This window comes from Rhodnius prolixus, unplaced genomic scaffold, assembly GCF_049639745.1.
Source record: "Rhodnius prolixus isolate KJV_2025 unplaced genomic scaffold, Rpr scaffold_13, whole genome shotgun sequence".
Taxonomy (NCBI): Eukaryota; Metazoa; Arthropoda; class Insecta; order Hemiptera; family Reduviidae; genus Rhodnius; species Rhodnius prolixus.
In genome coordinates, this window is record NW_027411583.1 from 9,846,668 (window position 1) to 9,867,726 (window position 21,059).

General features: G+C 34.2%; 1 protein-coding gene across 11 annotated transcripts in view; it reads right to left on the reverse strand.

Moving 5' to 3' along the window:
• The window catches only part of LOC141447722 (uncharacterized), a 610,137-nt gene that overhangs the window by 587,524 nt on the left and 1,554 nt on the right, over nt 1-21,059 (reverse strand). For 7 of the 11 annotated variants that reach the window (XM_074115484.1, XM_074115497.1, XM_074115483.1 and 4 more), the window contains exons 1-2: nt 16,097-16,237; nt 5,354-5,417 (exon numbers count right to left, since the gene is read on the reverse strand). The gene's annotated coding sequence lies outside the window, so the exon portion shown is untranslated. Of the gene's footprint in view, nt 1-3,985; nt 4,430-5,353; nt 5,418-11,061; nt 11,090-16,096; nt 16,238-21,059 lie in introns of those variants that run through there. The other 4 variants (XM_074115492.1, XM_074115493.1, XM_074115489.1 and 1 more) reach the window with 3 other exon arrangements.

Here is a 21,059-nt window from a genome sequence, read left to right on the forward strand (position 1 = left end):
ACGTTTTATGGTAAAATAAAAACTGACTGTTTAAAACTAATTGAGACAATATTTTTTTTAATTTCCCCCCTTCACCAGCTACCCGCTCTGCCTGTAAACCCCCCCCCCCAAAAAAAAACAAATCCCAGACCAATAATCATTTCCGTTTGATGGCCCACCAGTAGCCATATAACCATAAAATAACCATCACGGAAAAATATGGCTAAACGATTGGACGATATTTAATAGGCCCGAGTCCAATCCCAGATCGTCTATTAAAATGCCTAACTCCCTAGCCAGTTTATCGTTTGCGAAATATAATTGGATTAAAACTAACTCAACCAAACTCTTATTGGTTGACTGATTTAATTTTTTTTTTTTTTTTTTTTCAAGGGAAAGAGGTATTCAAATTGACCATTTATTTATTCAAAAATAATAGCTTTTATTTTAAAAATTGTGGGTCCGATTTTCATGGACTTATTAACAATTTTATTAAAAACAACTTTGTCGTCATTCAGATACAGGATATAATCCCTACTATTCTTCAAATTTATGGAGGTACAATTAAAAAAAATCCCTAAAAATCCAAATATAATAGTAGTTTTTACACCGGAAATTTATTAAATAGGAAGTCCTTGTTTGAAGATCATTTTCTAGTAAAAATTGTTATAACTGCAGCAAGATTTCGATTAAATGATCTGAATAAAATCGGAACCAATCACAATATACTTTTCAACCTAACAACCAGTGAAGTATAAAAACTGTTTTAATAAATACAATTATTAATAACTACGTTGCAATTTTGTGGAACAAAAATTTGTTTCCTGTTCCAAGGGAATTCCCTTTTGTTCTTGAACTAGCCTACACCCCCTTATTATTATAACTAAAATTTCATTCCAAATTGTCCAAAAAAAAAAACCACTTCAACCGGTTCATACTCAACCTCTTGCCGAAGACTTAAGCGTAGATGATGGCCTCATGGTCAACTGTACGAGGTGTGGCTATTAAATAACGCGAGACTGATGCTGCTGCTACAGAAGAGCTATGCATGTGCCAAATCCGTAACGACCGACAGCTGTGCAGCAGCGTAAAGCCTTCTCATTCGATTGTGCAGCGTCTCTCACGTGTTTGTAGAGAAATCTATCTGACCGGAACAGTCGTTTGTGTAAGAGGTGTTAGTTTCGTTTTGCCGAAAACATGATACTACACATGTAGTAGAGCAACGAATTGTCGTGAAATTTCACATCAGAAGTTGATATACCCGCTACTGAAACTTCTTTTATTAAAAGAAGTTTATGGCGATCAATGTTGTATCACGTGCGCGAGTTTTTGAGTGGTTCAAGCGTTTCCAAGATGGCCGCGAGAAGACGTCGGAGATGATGACCGCCCGGGTCGCCCTTTCACATCCAAAACGGATGAAAATATCGATTATAATAGGATAAAAAATTATTGCCATTTCAGTCGTGATAAATTTATTCTGCCGAGCTTTCTGGACTAGGGACTAGGTCATCTTCAGGGCCAATTGACAATGCAATATTTCACATCATTAAAGGGTTGGTGTGTCTTCTGTCTTGTCTGTTCAAGACAGAAGACAAAACCAACCCTGTAATGTAAAAATATTACTTTATAAACCAGCCCAGAAGATTGACCTAGTCCCTAGGTCGAAAGCTCGGCAGAATAAAGTTTATAATGACTGAAATGGCAATTATTTTTTCATCCTATTGAAACTATGAATCAGTCACCAAAAAGAATGAACAACAATCGATTATAATTTAATCAACATTACTACCAATATTCAATATTGTATCGTATGCAATATTTCGTAGTATCCTGTTTTAGCCGTAACTTGATGGTCACCATTAGTTTGGCCCACAATAAGTTTATTTTGTTGCATGTGCTGTTTTTATAGACACTAACTTGTTGCCAGAAGGAAGTTGTAAATTGAAAGAAAAAAATGGAGGCTCTTAAAAGGGATATTTCCGGTGAAAATTTGAAATTGAAAATCTAAAATTTGGAGGAGTAATCCTGCCATCCTCTTTTTTTACTTCTTGCCGAATCCAGAATCCCTTCCTCCTTATAGACCGTCTTTAGATCCTAACTTTGCGCGTAACATAACCTCGTTTAACATGCTCCACCTATCAAAATAAACTACCCAAATTAGAATTTTAGCCACAAGAGAATATCGTCTGATATTTCGCTGATTTCACTTGCGCTAAATGTATGCAATAGATAGCCTGATATGTTCACATTCTAACAATTTAGGTACTATTCAAACATCACTAGTCCAATGCTAGCGGAAACGAGGTCTCGTTCAGTAAATAGAACTCTACTGAGTTTAGAATGGCTAATTAAACAAAACCTAAATTCAGTATAAACACAGAGTTCAAATTTAATGTTATTCCTTTTGCTACATACAGACAAACAGCAAACAACTAAGACACACTATTCTAAAAGGTAAATAGTTTTCTCTCTTTGACCATACCAAATATTGTATTTGAAATACACTTTCGCAAATGTTTATTATTTTAAGGAGTGTCAAAAGCAGAATTTTATAGAATTGGTCGCATAAAATTTAATGGCCTATTTGAAAATAATAATAATAATGTGGAATAAATAACTGAAGTATTATTAAATCTAATCAAAAATTTATTAGATATAATATACGTATACGCCATTTTGCTCAAAAAAAAGAAGTTCAATAAAATTTGCAACGGGAAATTATAAGCTCAACTAGATAATTAGATTTTAAAAGAAAGTCTAGTGAAACCCCAAAAAAAGAACATGTATTTCCGTTTTTACGTAAAAAATAGAAGTGTCATACTTCCGGTTACACGAGTAAAAAAAAAGGTGTGTGAGCAAGCTTTCTATTGATATTTAGAGAAAACTGAAAGTATATCAGCCACAAATATCTTTCTAATTAGAGTAGCATCAAAATTATTTAATAATATTCCAAAAAAAAGAACGTGTATTTCCGTTTTTACGTAAAAAATAGAAATGTCATACTTCCTGTTACACGAGTAAAAAAAAAAAAAAGGTGTGTGAGCAAGCTTTCTATTGATATTTAGAGAAAACTGAAAGTATATCAGCCACAAATATCTTTCTAATTAGAGTAGCATCAAAATTATTTAATAATATTCCAAAAAAAAGAACGTGTATTTCCGTTTTTACGTAAAAAATAGGTGTCATACTTCCGGTTACACGATTAAAAAAAAAGGTGTGTGAGCAAGCTTTCTATTGATATTTAGAGAAAACTGAAAGTATATCAGCCACAAATATCTTTCTAATTAGAGTAGCATCAAAATTATTTAATAATATTCCAAAAAAAGAACATGTATTTCCGTTTTTACGTAAAAAAATAGAAGTGTCATACTTCCGGTTACACGAGTAAAAAAAATAAGGTTTGTGAGCAAGCTTTCTATTGATATTTAGAGAAAACTGAAAGTATATCGGCCACAAATATCTTTCTAATTACGAGTAGCATCAAAATTATTATTAATAATATTCGGCCTTCCTTCTTTCACGTCCATCAATCATTCTTAGAACCAACATCACGTCGGCCGAGTATCCACATCTCTGGAGCTGGTTTTTGTGATGGTGGGTGGGGGGGTTTCGCAGTGGACGTTGACTACGTGATTCCCTATTAATCACGTTTTAATTTGTTTACAAGTGAAAGTGTCAGTAAAAATTTCACCCTTTCCCAAGTTATTATTTTAAAAAAAAAATTCTTTAATCTTTTGATTTTTTTAAAAATACTTTAATATTATCTAAAATTGAATAATCTTGTAAGATTATTGACTATCTTATACTATAATTATTCCATGTAAACCTTTTCTATGTACATAATTTTGGATTTTCTTAAATCTAAGAATTACAGCAAGACACGAAACTGTACATTATTCTAAAATAGTACTTTAAAGTACACGTAGATTTAAAAATAGTATTAATTTAAATTTTAATTGAATTAATTAATTTAAAAAAAAATTATATATATTTCAAATTGACTTGCCTTCTTGATTGCTTGCAAAACAAATTATGCAATCACCATGAGATTTTATAAAAAATTACAGTCAATAAAAAAATTATTTGAATACTAGAATGGCACTCAAAATCACTATGTTATGTAAAATGTAATAAAAATTAATAAAAAAACGAAATTTACACAATCACGAAAAAATAAATGACTTATTATTTATTTAAAATGTTTAAAAATAGTTCATTAAATAAGATTATTTTAAAATAAAAATAGCCTAAAATTTAAAAATAAAAAAAAAAAACACGATGCACGTATTGTAAAATATTAACGCAAAAAAATGTTTATGTGTCCGTCCGTAATAGATCGGCGACGATGTTGACAGCAGCACGAGCACAGTAGCTACTGGGGTTTTAGTAAAGACCGGCCGGGGTTGTTAGCGGAGAATTGTTTCAGGCAATCTCTCACCAGAGTGCTGCTGGTGGTGTGCTGTGTGTACTTTTTTTTGAAGAAAGCAAGAGTGCGCATGCTCCAAACATTAACCCCCCAAATGCTCTCTGCTGGGACCACACAGACACACACACACACACACATGTAGAGAGCATTGCTGACGTTATGTACTCTAGAGAGCCGATTTTTTTTTTTCGCGCTTCTTGTCTAGAGCGCCCACCCCCCTCCCACAGAGACTTTCTCTACCCCTTCCCCCTACCATGTACGTGTCAAATTTTCACCGGAAGTAGATGTTTTAGAGTACGCTGAACAACACTAAAAAAGGCGATGTTTTTAACGCACGATGTGTATGCTAAAAAGATATCTGAAATATTAATCGTTGAAAGCTCCATGTTTGCTAATAGAATGAGTCACAAAAGTCTCAGTGATTTTTTTTTTTTTTAGGTTATTTGGCACCCGGAGCTTTTTTCACTGCACTGCCGGCCTCTGGACAGTGTTCTCTCGTTACAGACAACACTGTCCATCACTGGGACAGTGATATCTGTAAGAAGCTCCTAGGAAGAGAAAATCTAAGGGTCAGCTGCTGGATTCAAACATGGACCTCCGCGTAGGAGTCCAGTACGCTAACCGCATAGCTAATCCCTTCCCTAAGTCTCAGTGTTAATTCTGGGGGGGGGGAAGGAGGCAGTATTTACTGGAGTTTTAGCAGAATGAGTTGATTTCCTAGAAAGACTTCATTCTAACTATCAAATCTTCTACAAAATTCCCCACAATTTAATCTAGAAAGACATTATTCTAGAAAGGCGGAAAACTAATAAATGGATTTGAATCCGGAAGTACATGATTTCTTGATTGCTAACTGTTTAAGTAAAAAATCCATGGATTTATAATTTTGTACTTTTGTGGGGGGGAACCTGACATTTTCCAAAATTAAAGCAGTTTTTTAAAAATTACCTTATATATATATTTTTTTTTTTCTGGTTAACCGCTTCATCGTTTGGCTTCATAATTTTCTTGTCTGAAAAATAAAAAAGATTATTGTTATTGCATGATTTTTTGTTTTATTAATGTATTTATTTATTTATTAAAATGTTTTCATTAAAACAAAATAATTCCATTTCAGTAAAATGTAAGAATCTACGTGCATTATATCACAAAAAAAAGGGGGGGAAATATCTAGAAAACAAAAATCTTAGAAAATTCTAAGAGTACCGGAAACGACACATTACTAGATGGATTTTTCACTTTTCTTAGCCTTTTTTTTTTTACGAAAATGCCACTTAAATTTTCTCCAAACTTTGTTCATAGATCAAAAGTTTTTATTTAAATGTTTTTTCAGGTGGAAAATTAATTTAGGGCATTTCATGGTGAAAGTTAAAGGAAACTCGAGAATTACTGTAAGTACAATTTGGAGGAACTATACTGGAACCATTGATTATGATTATTTCAACGAAATTTTGATGGCGGAAGTTAGAAAATTATGAAAGAAAGCGAGGAATAAAGGAAGAGGTGAAAAGTGAGTGAATGAAAAGCTTCAGAAGGTCGTTTAGAGCTTGAGGAAAATTTTTCTTTTAAAAAAAGGAAACCGTTTACTCAGCTAAACCTCTTTTCCGGCTGGATCTTCCTTCAACTTCTATGCTATATATATTTCATCGCCCCCAAAACAGGAACCCAAGCCGGTGAGAGAAGAAAATTTTTTTTTATTATTAAATATGATTTTCACTCGACTCACACCAGTTTTTCCGCCGGTTAGCTGCAGGTAAGACTTTCCCATCTATCTTTTCCGCGGAACACTGGGTTTTACTATCTCCCTTATCCACCTCCTTTAACTGTTAACACCTTTTAATATCTACCCAGGGAACTTATCTCTTTCCATTTCTCTCCCTTTTTTTGTCGGAGACCGCCTTCTTTTACTTTTCTTTCCTCTTTTAGTACATCAGGGAAGAAGATTAGGTAAACAGTACAGGAAGGCAGATAAGATTTCTAAATGAATATGATTTGAGATCAAGTATTCACAGTCTTCTTTCTATTTTTTGTTTATTACCAGAAAGTGAATGGAGGAAGTGATGTGAAGAACCGGAAGCTACGTAATGAACTCTACATGACTTTTACTACAATTCTCGACGTTTTCTCGATTATCCAGAATCAGATAAGAAAACTTGAATTTAAAAAACTGTGGCTGTGTCATGGACACGGCCGTGTGTTGCGAACGGGTTATAATTTTTATATAAAATATTTTTATTTATGTATTTAGGATGAAACAATGTGTCTTCATAATCGACGATTGAACACAGTCTATGCCTATACAGTCCGATGTCGATGTAGAAGCGATTTCCATCATCCACTTGCATAATTTCAACCGCCCCAGCTGCAGATGTACTGACACCGCTCGGTTGATCCGCTCGGCCGCATTCATTCTTTTATGTTACCGGTACAGCTTGACTCGGTCATACGGTGAATTATTATTACCATTCGATTGTTCTTGAAAAGCCCTTTCCAACCGTATACGATCTCTGTATTTGGTTTTGGCTTTTCCGACGCGTATAGGCCGACATTATATATTTTTGATATTATTTTTTTATTCTAACACCTTATTATATTCACTGTCGCTATTTTACACTAATGTTTTATATACAATCGATAGATTGTGACGACAGCTGACGATTAAAACTTAAACGAACATCGTAAACTTCACCGAGTCAAAAGTTATACTAATTGCAAATCTCGATACTCAGCAAAATGATCTCAAAATGGCGGCGCTTCTCCCTCCACCGCGCGCGATGCGTCACAGTCCTCGCTTATCGTAATGAATTCTTTGATCCTTTCAGCTATCCAGTGGACTAATTTAATTTTGGATGTAGACGATAGATTCGAAACTATAATGCCAAACTGAATCTCCCGATTTTGTTATTATTAGGTTTTTTTTTTGGATTGCCTCCATATGATAGCAAATTTAAAGACGTATTCACGTCAAAAATATATCTATATAATAAATTAATATAATAGCAGTTAAATTCTAAAATTAAACAAAATTAATATAGTTATCTCTGTACTTTATTTATTGAAGTTTATATATTATGTGTGTGAAAATTTAGTTTGAAGTTATCTAGTTACCCTTGTCGTACCAACTAGATATTGTAAATTTTAGCAAAAGGGGTGCCGCTGCTCATTTATACCGGTTTGTTGTGTGTACAGTGTTGGTAACACTGTATAATAAGTAAGAACGAAAGGATAGGTTAGGTTTGTGGTTATAAAGTAGAACTTTGTTCTAGCATTCAATGTTTATACCTTCTTGGGAAACATTTCTAGTTCCCGTTGTGGTAGCAATGTTATAACCTACCACCCAGCCTAAAAGTGACTCAAGTGTACTTAGAAGATTGAGTGTTAGGGTAGTAGTTGTCTAAATACCGCAAACAAGGTGGTTTGGAATACTTTAGGTGTTAACTTTGATTTGGTGAAATTTATGATGTACGTAAGTTGGATTATTTTTTGTTCTGATAATGCAACAAATAAAATACTGTTTTTTCTATCTTTTGCGATCTAAATCTCAAAACCGGAAGAAGGTACATTTATTTTCATTTATTTTTTAAAGATTTTGGGTTGAAGCTCTCCCCCACCCAAGTTCTCTCCCCGTCACAAGTTACCCCACAAAAAAGCTTGTTTAATATAAAAAAAAAATATTAAAAAATATTTTATTGGTAAATAAAATTCCAATTTTGTCAAAAATCAGTAAACCGCAACAAGTCTTTGTTAATAGTACGTTTTTTGCGTCCTTTTTAGATGCCTTTCCTAAAATGGTTCCAAATATTTGTCTACAAATCTACTTATTTAGATCTATTCCATTAATTTAAAATTTTAAAAAATTGGGAAAACTTTATTATTGTAATTAAAACTTTTCTCTAAAAGTACCGTTTAATAAAGTGGTTTTACAACTAGTTGAAATTTCAAACCACTTTTTCTCCCTTTCTACTGTACAGATTTTAATGAATTTTATACCGAATTGTAGAGAATACACTGCTCTATAATTGATATAAATGGCATTGTTTTAGTAGCAATAGTAAGCGAGATATAGAAGGTTAAATTTTGGTGGTTTTGCAACTAGTTGAAATTTCAAACCACTTTTTCTCTCTTTCTACTGTACAGATTTTAGTGAATTTTATACCGAATTGTAGAGAATACACTGCTCTATAATTGATATAAATGGCATTGTTTTAGTAGCAATAGTAAGCGAGATATAGAAGGTTAAATTTTGGTGGTTTTGCAACTAGTTGAAATTTCAAACCACTTTTTCTCTCTTTCTACTGTACAGATTTTAGTGAATTTTATACCGAATTGTAGAGAATACACTGCTCTATAATTGATATAAATGGCATTGTTTTAGTAGCAATAGTAAGCGAGATATAGAAGGTTAAATTTGGGTGGTTTTACAACTAGTTGAAATTTCAAACCACTTTTTCTCCCTTTCTACTGTACAGATTTTAATGAATTTTATACCGAATTGTAGAGAATACACTGCTCTATAACTGACATAGATCGCATTGTTTTAATAGCAATAGTTAATGAGATATGGAAGCTTAAATTTTGGTGGTTTTACAACTAGTTGAAATTACGATTCACGACTTTAACTCAACAATCAAAATGGCTCTACCGGAAGTGTCTTATTAATAAAACCCACTTCACGTAATAAAAACTGTATCTAAATATGCGCATTACTACGCGACCTTTGGGGAAATTCCAAGTCATGCTGGTCGCGTCTGAGGTACACGTGATATATGTGTCTCAATATGCTGCGCCTTGCCTTACAACTGGATGTCTATATGAAAGTAAATGTGTTTACAGGGGTGGGGGTGAAGTAAAGGAGGTAAATCTCGCATTTTGAAGACATCTGCATGGGTGTAGATGCGTGGGTCTGTGGGAGAGTGAGAGAGATAGAGAAGGAAAACGGAAAGCGCTCCAGTTCTACGAACATAAAGACGCTGGAGTAATATTACTTGGTAGTGGGTTGGCGTCTCCAATTCGTGGTAACAGTATGTATTCCAGGACCTTAATTAACGCTAAAGAACAACCTGTATATGGAGATCAAGAGCATCTATTATCACCCTTGATATATTGCGCACCGTCTTTCCAGATTCCCACTAGGATGCAAATTAAGACGATGGTCTATTATTTAATTAAGTTTCATAGTGTTGTTCTGGATTTCTTAGTAATAATTCCAAGATTAAAAATAAAATCTAGTTCAAATACCAAAAATTACGTTTGGGTGCTGTGCAGGTGTTAATATTCATTAAGATTTAAGGACAAAGGGTTTCTTAACTAGATTCACCGCAAGGTGGATTGTAGCTGGAGGGGGTGGCAAAATTAATTTAGGGTATCATTTGGGGGAATGAAGTTATTGCTCCTTGGGGAACGGTTTTATCGGCAAACCCTGATGTTATTGGGTATATCTCGGGCTAATCTCTCTCTCTCTTACACCTGCTGCTCACAAAAGGATGTATCACGTTCATTGAGCAAATTTTCGAAAATATTTATCCGGAAATGAAAGGTTTTTCTCAACACGAAAGGAAAGCAAAACAGCACATTACATGGAAGTGCTTACCTTACAGGAAAAGTGTATCATCCCCGGAAGTGCCTTAAAAACAAATTCTCCTAGAAGAATTATTAATGGAAAACTTCTAGAACTCAAAGAATTAATTAATTCTTCCGGTTAGAAGCTACCCGCAATTAAGAAAATTGTCAGGATCAATGGCAGACGTACGCCTACACAATTTTAACTTTTTCTTACTTTGTGGTCCACAAAACGAATATTTCCGCTAATAATCGATTTGTCACGAAGTGGTAAGAGGAAGTAGGAAATCGCTAAAATCTGAACAAATTTTGTTCAGAATAATGGTGTCACTTCCTGTAGTTTGATTTTTCTATTTGTTTGGACTTCTTCAAAACGTATCGAATTCCTATTAGTTTTTTAGAGGTACTCAAGACGGTCTAGGTGTGTATTAGTGTAGTGGTTATTAAGAGCTGGTTTTGACTAAGAAGATCGCCAGTTCGAATCCCGCGTGTAGCTACTTTTTATTTGTTCAAAAAATAAAAAAGTTAATAGTGAAGTATGTACTTCCGCCCCCGTCCAAAAAGCACCTAAATTGATAGTTTTTTGTTAGGCCCTGTCTAAAAAACAAAAAAAAAACAGACGAATACTTCACTTATACTCTAAGACGCACATTTTGACTTGAATGACTTTAAAGAGATGCTCAACGTAATCTCATTTCCTGTATTTAGAAACGTATTCCTTGGAAAATGAATAATCTATAGAATTATAGTAAGATTCAAAGAAATATGTACAAACCGGAACTGAAATTATCAGAAAAAAAAATAAAAATTTAAAAATCTACTTAGTGTAGTAGCATTTCCGGTTATGAGACTTTGACCGCTAAAACTTTCCCTCAAGACCAATACGATACATAAATGAAATATCACGATTTACGTTTTTTGTTCATACTATACAAAGGGCCTCCAAAAATTTATTTCCGCTAAAAAAACTCGATAACTATAATTTGACGCGACCTTTACTTCCTTTTTACTAGAAATAAGATACTTTAAAAAAAATAAAAAAATAATCACGGTCGCTTCAATTTAAACAGTAAATTAAACAAAAATGAAATACATACACGTAATACCTTTTCATAGTTGTGACATTATAATTTGAAAATGGTAGTTGCTATGGTAATAAAACAACTAGGTGTGGTTATAAAAAAAACAGGTAAGGTTACATTTAGGTTCAATTAAATTATTACATTGTCATCATTATTTTCTAACCTAAATTACATCTAGCAATAGCGTGGTATTTCTGTCTGACCTTTGACTTTTCGGAAATGAATTAAATTAATTTGAAAGTTCTTTCTCTAAATTTGGTAACTATTTAATTTTTTATCAATGGAAAAGCTAATTAACAAGATACTGTTAACTTTTCTATTTTGAATTTTCACAAGGAAATTAAAGTTTTTCTCAGGTTTTCTGAGTACGAATCAAAGAAAGACGTATGTATATGGTTTATACCTAATTAATGTGAAATGCAATTAGTGGAAAATGGATTTAAATTAATATACAGTGACTCCCATTAATATTGGGACAGTACATACAGAAGTTAAAAATTGACGAAAATTAAAAGTGGCACCCATTTATTCAAATTTTTATAAATTCATTTCATTTTATAATTACTATTAATTAAATAAAAACTATTTAAATAAGTACATAAAAATGTTTTGGTAGATTAAAAAAAATATATATTATAATAAGAGCAAATTCTACCTCTCATAAATATTAGGACACTATTATAATTTATAGTTTGTCCAAGGTTTTGCCCGAATATTTATACAATTTGTAAATATATACCTTAAGCATATATTCAATATGAAATTAATAATTAAATTAGTTTATATAAATCAAGCCAGGTATAACATGTCGCGCAAAAATACAAATACAACGATTGAACAAAGAAATATTATAATTTCTTTGCACAAAGACAATAAAAAGTGTTAGAGAGACAGAAAAACTGATCGGACCTAAAACATCTACTGCGTGGAACATCATTCAGCGTTACCAAAAAGAAAAAAGAATTGTTTCAATCCCACAAAAAGGCCGTCCTCGACTGCTCTCTGAGAGAGAGCAGCGTTATATATTAAAAGAATTAAAAAAGATCACCGACTTGGTGCTCCAAAACTTCTATGTGAAATTTTTGACATGTTCAGAGAGCAAAAAAGGAGCAGAAACAGTTCGGAGAGTGCTAAGAAAACTCGACTATCATGGTAGAGTAGCCTGGAAGAATCCTTTTGTCAGTAAGATAAATCGTGTTAAGAGAGTGAAATTAGCCGAAAAATATTTCAATGTAAATAGTGACTTTTGGAATGATCTACTCTAGCGATGAATCAAAATTTAATGTTTTCCAGTCAGATGGAAGGGTTATGGTCTGGAGGAAAGCGAATGCTGAACTCGAAAAGAAGAATTTACAGCCAACTTTAAAGGGTTTTAAAGCTGCACCTCCGGGTGGAGGTGGGTCAGTTCTGGTTTGGGGCTGGATGTCCGCATCAGGATTTGGAGAATTAGTGTTTATTGATGGAATGATGCACAAAATGGTTTATAGTAATATATTAAAATATAATTTGAAAAAAGTGCCCAAACATTTGGTATTTTAGGGTCTTCTAAATTCTACCAAGATAACAACCCCAAACCTACGGCTTGAGTGATACGTCAGTGACTGTTATATAATTGCCCAAAAGTATTCCAAACCTCTCCGCAGTCACCAGATCTTAATCCCATTGAACATTTATGGCAATATTTAGCCAGTGCTTTAAGAAAAACGAATAATATCTAACAAAAATGAATTAAAACTATGTTTCCTGGAAAAAAACACCACCTGAATTAACCAAAAACTTGTTTCACCTATGCTTGATCGTTTGAGGGCTGTTGTAAGTCAAAAAGCAATTATTAAATTATTACCAACCAATTATTAAATAGTAGGAGATTTTAAATATTGAACATTTAAACTCTAGCACTTCTGGTGTCCCAATATTTTTGAGAGCCTTATTTTACACTTTTTCAAAAAGTGCTACCTAACAGTTTGGAATTTCATCGATTTATACTTATACGAGGTGTGTTCAAAAAGTAACGGGAATTTTCGTTTTTTGAAAAAAATATTTATTTATTCATCTACATTAATATTGTCTCCTTCAAAGTAGTCCCCTTCGCATACAATACACTTGTGCCAGCGCTTTTTCCAATCCTCGAAACACTTCTGAAACTCGATCTTTGTGATAGCTTTCAGCTCTTTCAGCGATTCGCTTTTAATGTCATCTATGCTTGTAAAACGACGGCCTTTTAATGTTCTCTTTATGTTTGGAAATAGAAAAAAGTCACATGGAGCCATGTCTGGCGAATATGGAGGCTGGGGCATCGTTAAAGTTTTGTTTTTGGCCAAAAATTCACGAACAAACAATGAAGTGTGAGCAGGTGCATTATCGTGGTGCAAAATCCATGAATTGTTTTGCCACAAATCCGGGCGTTTTTTTCGGATTGCTTCACGCAAACGGCGTTGAACTTGTAGGTAGTACTCCTTATTGATTGTTTGACCTTGTGGCAAGAATTCATGATGCACTATGCCATTAAAATCGAAGAACACAGTGAGCATAACCTTCACATTCGACCGCACTTGTCGAGCCTTTTTCGGTCTTGGCGATCCAGAATGCCTCCACTGGGACGATTGAGCCTTAGTTTCGACATCATATCCGTAAACCCAAGTTTCGTCACCTGTTATAACACGTTTCAGTAGATCCGCATCGTTGTCGACTTCATTGAGTGACTCTTGAGCAACTTCCATTCTCCGCTGTTTTTGTTCGAAATTCAACAATTTTGGAACAAATTTTGCTGCCACACGTTTCATACCCAAAACATCCGAAAAAATTTCATGGCATGAGCCAATTGATATGGCAACATCATCAGCGACTTCTCTGATTGTGATTCGGCGATCGTTCATAACCATTTCTTTCACTTTTTTCACGTTTTCATCGGTTGTTGATGTGCTTGGATGTCCAGGTCGTTCGTCATCTTCAACGTTTTCGCGGCCATCTTGGAAACGCTTATACCACTCGTAAATCCTTGTTTTACTCATAGCAGACTCACCATATGCCTTTATTAACATTTCACACACTTTATTTCATTTTTTACGCAAAATTTAATGCAAATTCTTTGATCCATTTTTTTTAACAAACAAAAATCGCCAAGCTCGAAAAACACGTCTAACCTTAACGGCTGCCACTTAAGAAGTAAACAATGAATATTACTGAAAATATTATCGTACTTCAGGGGCATGTGTACCAACATAATAAAAAAAAAAATTTTACAATCAGACTCTCCAAACCCGCGAAATTTAAAAATTCCCGTTACTTTTTGAACACACCTCGTATATAATTTCCACAGATGTTGCTAATGTAATTTCAAAAAAAAAAAAATTCCAAACTTTTGTATGTTGTTTTCATTTTCCTTTTAAATCATTTTGTAATAGGTGTCCCAATATTAATGGGAGTCACTGTAGAATTAGTTTTAGCAAGTCATAACATTTTCGTTCATCTGTAATAACCAATGTGATTGGTTAGAAGTTATACTACATGTGTTCTCGCAAACTCACTCCGTCTAGCGAGTTAATTACTGGACAATTCACTCAACTCTGCTTGAACCCACAACTCGCGTAACTATCAACGTTTTGGACTGTTATTTAACTCAATCTCTGATTATATCGTTGCTAACTCACACGACCTTTCCAGCATAAAACAGGATGTAAAACTTTACACAAATGAATTTTGCACTTTTTCTTTCTTAGATATTTTCTTAAAAAAATGAATGACCTTCAATTTTCCCTTAAATTTTGTTTTTGTAGATTTTCATTAGGTAGCGTCAAAGTAAACCGCACTCACGTCGGAACTGATCAGAGTTCAGGCCATCAAATAAGAAACATAAGGGTCCAAGAAAACCGGAGAGTGCTGAACAAGAGGCCACCTGAGTTGAAGGTATTTGGGAAAAGTCACATAGGGCGCAATAACCCTATCAACATATAAATAAATTAAATAAATATTTGAAAAAAAAGTTGGGTATAAGACAAGACATTGTTCGCGGAACTTCACAAGAAAAAAAAAAAGCCAATTTGGGAATATAGCCAACGCAAGTAACAGACGACGAGAATCATTAAGGCCAGTTTGAGTAATAAGCTACGAGTCCTGGGTCAAAGGTGGCTCAAGGTACTCTCTCTGTTGATGGACGGAGAGAGGAAAATATCGGCCACGAACAACATGGAATTGTTGGGTTGAAGGATGCACATGAAACGAGTGGAATTATAAAGAGTAACACACACAGCTTTTAATAAGTAAATATGTACTTGCGATGAACACAACAGATTTCTAACGATCGCAAACTTCCTCCTTAATAAGGCTAAGAGAAGAAATAAACTCTAATCACCAATCAAAAACTCACAAAAGAGATTTAGAAAAATTTACTGGCAATCGATTCACCTAGTCCCATGAAAATGAATTGCAAATGGAAAACACATACCATTTCTGGTACAATTTAATTGGATATATTGTGTTTTAGTTTGAAATGCTGTTACTATTACGGTTGGACATGTACAGGCATCCCAACCTGCCCGTATGATATCATTAATTAGGCTCTGTTATAAACTATTAATTAGTGTAACTCTATCGACAGATTTCGCACTTAATGCAAAATGGAAGTATGAACATGGAATGGACATTAAATTTTACACAATAATTGTAACCAGATTAGAGATATACGTTTCAATGAATGACTCAGTCTATTTGCAGATGAATGGCAAAGAGAAAACCAGAAATATAAGATATAAGGCAGACGATCATTGAAAAAAAAGCTTACAAGTGCTGCTTGGTCATTTGGCTTTCACCAAGAAGAATGGCAAAAAGAAAGGGTTAAGCTTTCCGAACTATTGAAGACTACGGGAAAATAGTAGCAGCAAAGCTGCTTACCAGTATTGTAACAGAAGAGCTTCCGCACTAAATGAAGTGCTTATACAAAGGCCAAGTAGTAGAAATAAACCCTAAATGTAGAAGGAAAGGCAATAGCTTCTCAGCAGATATCATTTTTTTGTTTAGACAAAAAAATCTTTAATAATGAATTTTTACTCACGTCAGTAAACGGAAGTTAAAAAAAAAACAAAATCTGGCTTAACACACACATAACTGTTTCTTGCTAGATTCTCTTCAAACTAAGAATATTTCTCGCACTAAATTCTTTGTAACAAAGTACAGTTTAAGGCATGATTCTGTTTTTTTAACTACTTTTTAACAATATTCTTCTTTTTCTAGGTACACTGTGACGATGAATATGGGGCAAATTTCCTATCTAATTTTAACAAAGAACAACTCAGATTCACTCAAAGTAATCAATACTAATGAATAGATTTCATTAAAATCATCAATAACAAATAGCAAACAGAAATATCAGAAAAGGTTATAATGAAATTTAGTTCATCAAGTATGGCCGAGAGGGCACTGCGGGCACTGTGGAACATGGAGAGCAGTCTAGTGTTTACTCAAGGAAGATTCAAGTAGATTGTTTACCAAAGTTTCTGTTTGATCTGATTGTAATAATGTTTACCTAAAACTTTCGATTTTGTATTATCCTCTTTGTAAATGGATAATGTTTATAAAAGTTTTCGCTATTTTTTTACCTTGATGTTTATTGAAAAAGAGGGATTACTGAGATTGTGCCCAATTTTTTTTTTGCGCCGTAATTAAAACTGTCCGGTAGGACAGTTGTATAAGGGTTGATCGTCAAAAACTGCACGAAAAAGCGTAACGTTTGAAAAAAAACACCCAACATTGACAATTTTTTTCTCTTTTTCTATAAAAGATAAAATTCCCAAATTTTCTTTATAATGTAGGGCAAATCCTCGTTTATAACTGAAATTTTTTTTTTTTGTAACAACCCAGTTCTAATAGTTTTCGAGAAAAATACATTGCTGAAAATGGGCAAAAACCGGCATTTACAGAAAAGGTTCTTGTTCTTGTTGTTACCTTTTTTGTAAACAGCGTAGCGCCTAAATGCGTGAACCGATTTTCATGAATGTGGTGTCATTCGATTCGGAATTTTATGTAGGATGTACCTACATAGTTTCGGCGCTGTATATGCAATTGGAGAGGAGTTAGCCCCATGTACGTAAGGCCCCCCCCCCTCTATAACTAGTATTACCACCAATAACTATGTAAATGTTATCTCGATTTTGATAAAATTTGGCAGAGTGAAAGGGATAGGGCTCTCCTACCTAAAAATTAAAGCGACGTTCTGCTCTTACACCTAATAAGGGGAAGTTTTGCAATCTTTATTCTCAGGGACTGCTGAGTTTAAAAAAAAATAAAACAATAATTTAAAAAAAATTTGATTGTACGCTTAGCCAGAGGATGTGAAGTTCCGATTGTCGGGTTTTCTGCAAGAAGTGAGTTTCCCTTAGTATAAACTAAGGGCTTTCGACTAATTTTCATAAAAACTACTTTTCGATGAAAATTCGATATCAAAAATTGTGAAACGATCACAATACTTCCTCTATACAGTGACAGGAGAAAGTAAAATTTTTTTTTTTTAATCCCAGCTGGGGGTGAGCTTTTAAAAAGTGAATTTTACCTGTTTAAAAAAAAGGTACCTGACTTTTTTTAAGTATTTTTGAAGCAAATTGTGCCAAACACATCTGGACACTGAGTACATATTATAATAGATGGTAACAATAAATTTAACGCCAGTATCTTGAAGGGGGGCCCCTGGACAATTGGCAGCAGCCTCTCTATTGAAAACGCAAGCAATAATCTTTTCTCTTTCTCTCACACAGTTCTTTGTTTTTATTCTTCCCGTTTTTAATGAGTCAGTCAACACTGTTTCCAGTTCAGCTTACAAAATGAAAACTTTTTCCACAGAAAGAGGGGGGGCGAAACAAACTTTTTAAATTAATAGGTATTTTTTGATTACTTCCGTTTACAGCTTCATTAGAATGAGAGGAAATGAGTATGAACTGATTAATTTTTTTAAAACAGAAAGTCGAACGCGAAGTTATTTTTATCGTTCAGATTTTTTATGTTAAAAAAAAAATATCTAGTGTAATTAAAAGTTTTGTGTAAAAACTATTATTTCAAACTTCAAACTATGATTTCAATATGGGTGAGTGGTTTCACCGCTTTTTTTTCTAAAATAAAATAAAATGTCTAATAACAAAGCTAAACAAATTTGAGAAATGAAGACAAAAAGGAAACGCAAGAGAAAATTATTTCAAGCTTTCATTACCTTCTGAGGAACGACTTGGAAGAAGTAAGAACACTTGTAGGAGCAATGGTATCAAGCTAGAACGTCTGGATAGTGTTTTCAAGAAAATTAAATTAAATTTTCTTAATGTACACTCTCGGAACGTTGGGAAAAACTAAGTACTGGAAAAAGGCAAGTCAGTTTTTCATTTTAATTGACTATTTATTTTAATAAAACTTATTTCCCCTGGCCCCAGCTTCTGCCTTAGTAAAGTTCTACGAGATAAGTAATTTTTTTTTTCCTTTGTTTACTTTATTTTCTCCATCTCAAAACTAAAACTACGATTAAATATACAAAAATTAACTTTTCAGCAATCGCAAAATAATGGGCCTCAATATTAAACTGAATTTAGGGGAAGGACGTACAAAATTTCAATCACTTTTCTGTATTAAACGGAAAGTAATAAATACCAGTTAATATTTAAAATGATAAGTAGAGGAATTAGGAGGTGGCGTCAGAGAGTGGTTGGACCCCAATCTGCAGGGATTTCCCTGGGAGATCCTGGATGCATATCAAGAGTAGATTATCCTCACTTAATGCACGGTTATCCTTTTAACTTGAGAGGACGACAAGAAAATTTTTCCTGGAATTAGGAAAATCTAAGAGGTTTCCTGTGATCTGTGGGAAGCATCCTTAGTAAGTTTGAAGATCGTTAGGGACGTGCAGTTGATTGGAGTGCCTGGCTAGTTAGTTGTTGACAGGTTTCCTAATGGGAAATGGGATAGGAGCTAATGTACGCTCTTGCCGGGACTAAAGTAACTACAACCGGGACAGATTCTCAAACTTTTGGAATATTCACACAACATTTCTACTCAGAGATCACCCAAAGAAGCTGTAGTCTGGAACGTGATAGCAAAGGGCAGATTCTGTGTGTGCAGATGAAGCAAACTCAGATACATCTTCCTAACTGATTGCGATGCCCACCTAGCCAAGGAAGGATTTAGATACTCGGGAAGTAACGAGATGTGCTGATAGAAGGATATGCTGTCCATAAAACCATCTCATATTCTGAGATTTAAGAGATATCTTAAGACTGAAGGTGATGTAGAGTTCCATCTAACACTCCAGTAAGGCTGGAAACATAGTGGAGTGGTGAGCAAAGCGGCAATGATAGCGAAGAGCAAAGCGGCGAAAACAAACACTCTCTATAGATAGTGTTGCTCTATCTTCGCTTTGCTCTCCACTATGCGCGGTCCCATACGGTTAACTTGAGTTTGATTTCGCCGCTTTGCTCTTCGCTATCATCGCCGCTTTGCTCACCGCTCCACTATGTTTCCAGCCTAAGGGAGCAGGATTGTTCTTGAAGGCCGTAGTACAACATTGTACCCCATTAAAAAAAAAAGAAGGGAGAGGTTCTATGACAGCTGTGACGTCACGCTTCCTTTAACGGCATCTCTTAACTACACGAACAAGCAATGAACAAGCAACAAACAATAACGTTGAAATCAACGATCTTTTTTTAGAAAAAAAAAATAACTGCCTTAAGAGGAAGTCAGTCGTGAGGGTGTACATTCCAGATTTTTTAAAAATTGGACTTCTAACTGCAAGACATAATATAATAAACTAGAGCTCTAAGGTATCAATAATACTAGGTAGTAACATTCATTTGATAATCTTTAAAGGAAGTTAAGATAATACAGGAAGTTAAAATGTGTAATTCGATTAAGTTACTGAAATCACAAACTCTCAGATGTGAGAATTAGCGGAAGTAGAACTCTCTCTCTCTCTCTCTCTCTCTCTCTCTCTCTCTCTCACTCACACACACACACGCACCACACACACAAAACTTAAAACACTCACAAAACCTTAAATTATGGAAATGGGTTATATAAAGTGAAAATTGAAGTGACATTTCTGTAATGTTTTTACTTGATAGCCTAAATTCATCCACGTTTAAATTGTAATGTGCAGGATAAGAGAAGGATGGTACTATTATTGTGTCTTCTGGCAGCCTCTCTCCCTCTATCTCACTCACACGATCTCACTGTATCTCATCTTCTTTCTCTCTCCCAGTGCATCACTACCGACTAACTGTTCTTCCAAAGGTATTCTGCGGAGCAATGAGGATAGGTTTTCTCCCTTAACTTTCATTCAAGTGTACTTCGTAGATTTAGACTCAAGACAGTAATAATTAAATAAGTTTTAAAATTTCAGAGCTTGAAAAAATGTTTAAGTTGAAATTTTCAGATTTAGAGTAAAGTGTAAGTCATTAAATCAAGAATGGGCTTAAGCAAGGAGACGTCTTGTCTATTTTACATTATTCAATACAGTACATTATTCAACACCGCCTTGGAGAAAGTGCTAAGAGACTCTGCCATAGAAAGATATGAGCATATATTTAAGAAATGAGGAACTTAGGTCGGAGAACGGCCCACAAGATTCATTTCAGGCTATTGAACGAGTGTAATTAACGTTGAACTCCGCAAAAACAAAATATATGGCATGATACACGTAAAAATGATGCAAGCTTCGAGGTAATGGACTCTACTTGTTTGAGAAAGTAGATGGTTTCGTTTACTTAGTTAGGCTTTTACACAAATTCTTCTAACAACCTACCCAAGGAAAGTGATCAGAGAATACAGTCTGCAAACATGTACTGCAAAGGAATTTCAAATCGAAAATAATTGATAAAAGTACAAAGATGCAGCTGCACAAAAAGCAGGTTAAACTAGTCTTAACATAAGGATCCGAATGCTGTGCGGTCAATAAAAAAGATGAAAAGAAATTCAAGTTTGAATGGAGGAGGATTTTCGGGCCGATCAAGGAAGGAGACACTAGGAGAATAATAGAGAAACACTAC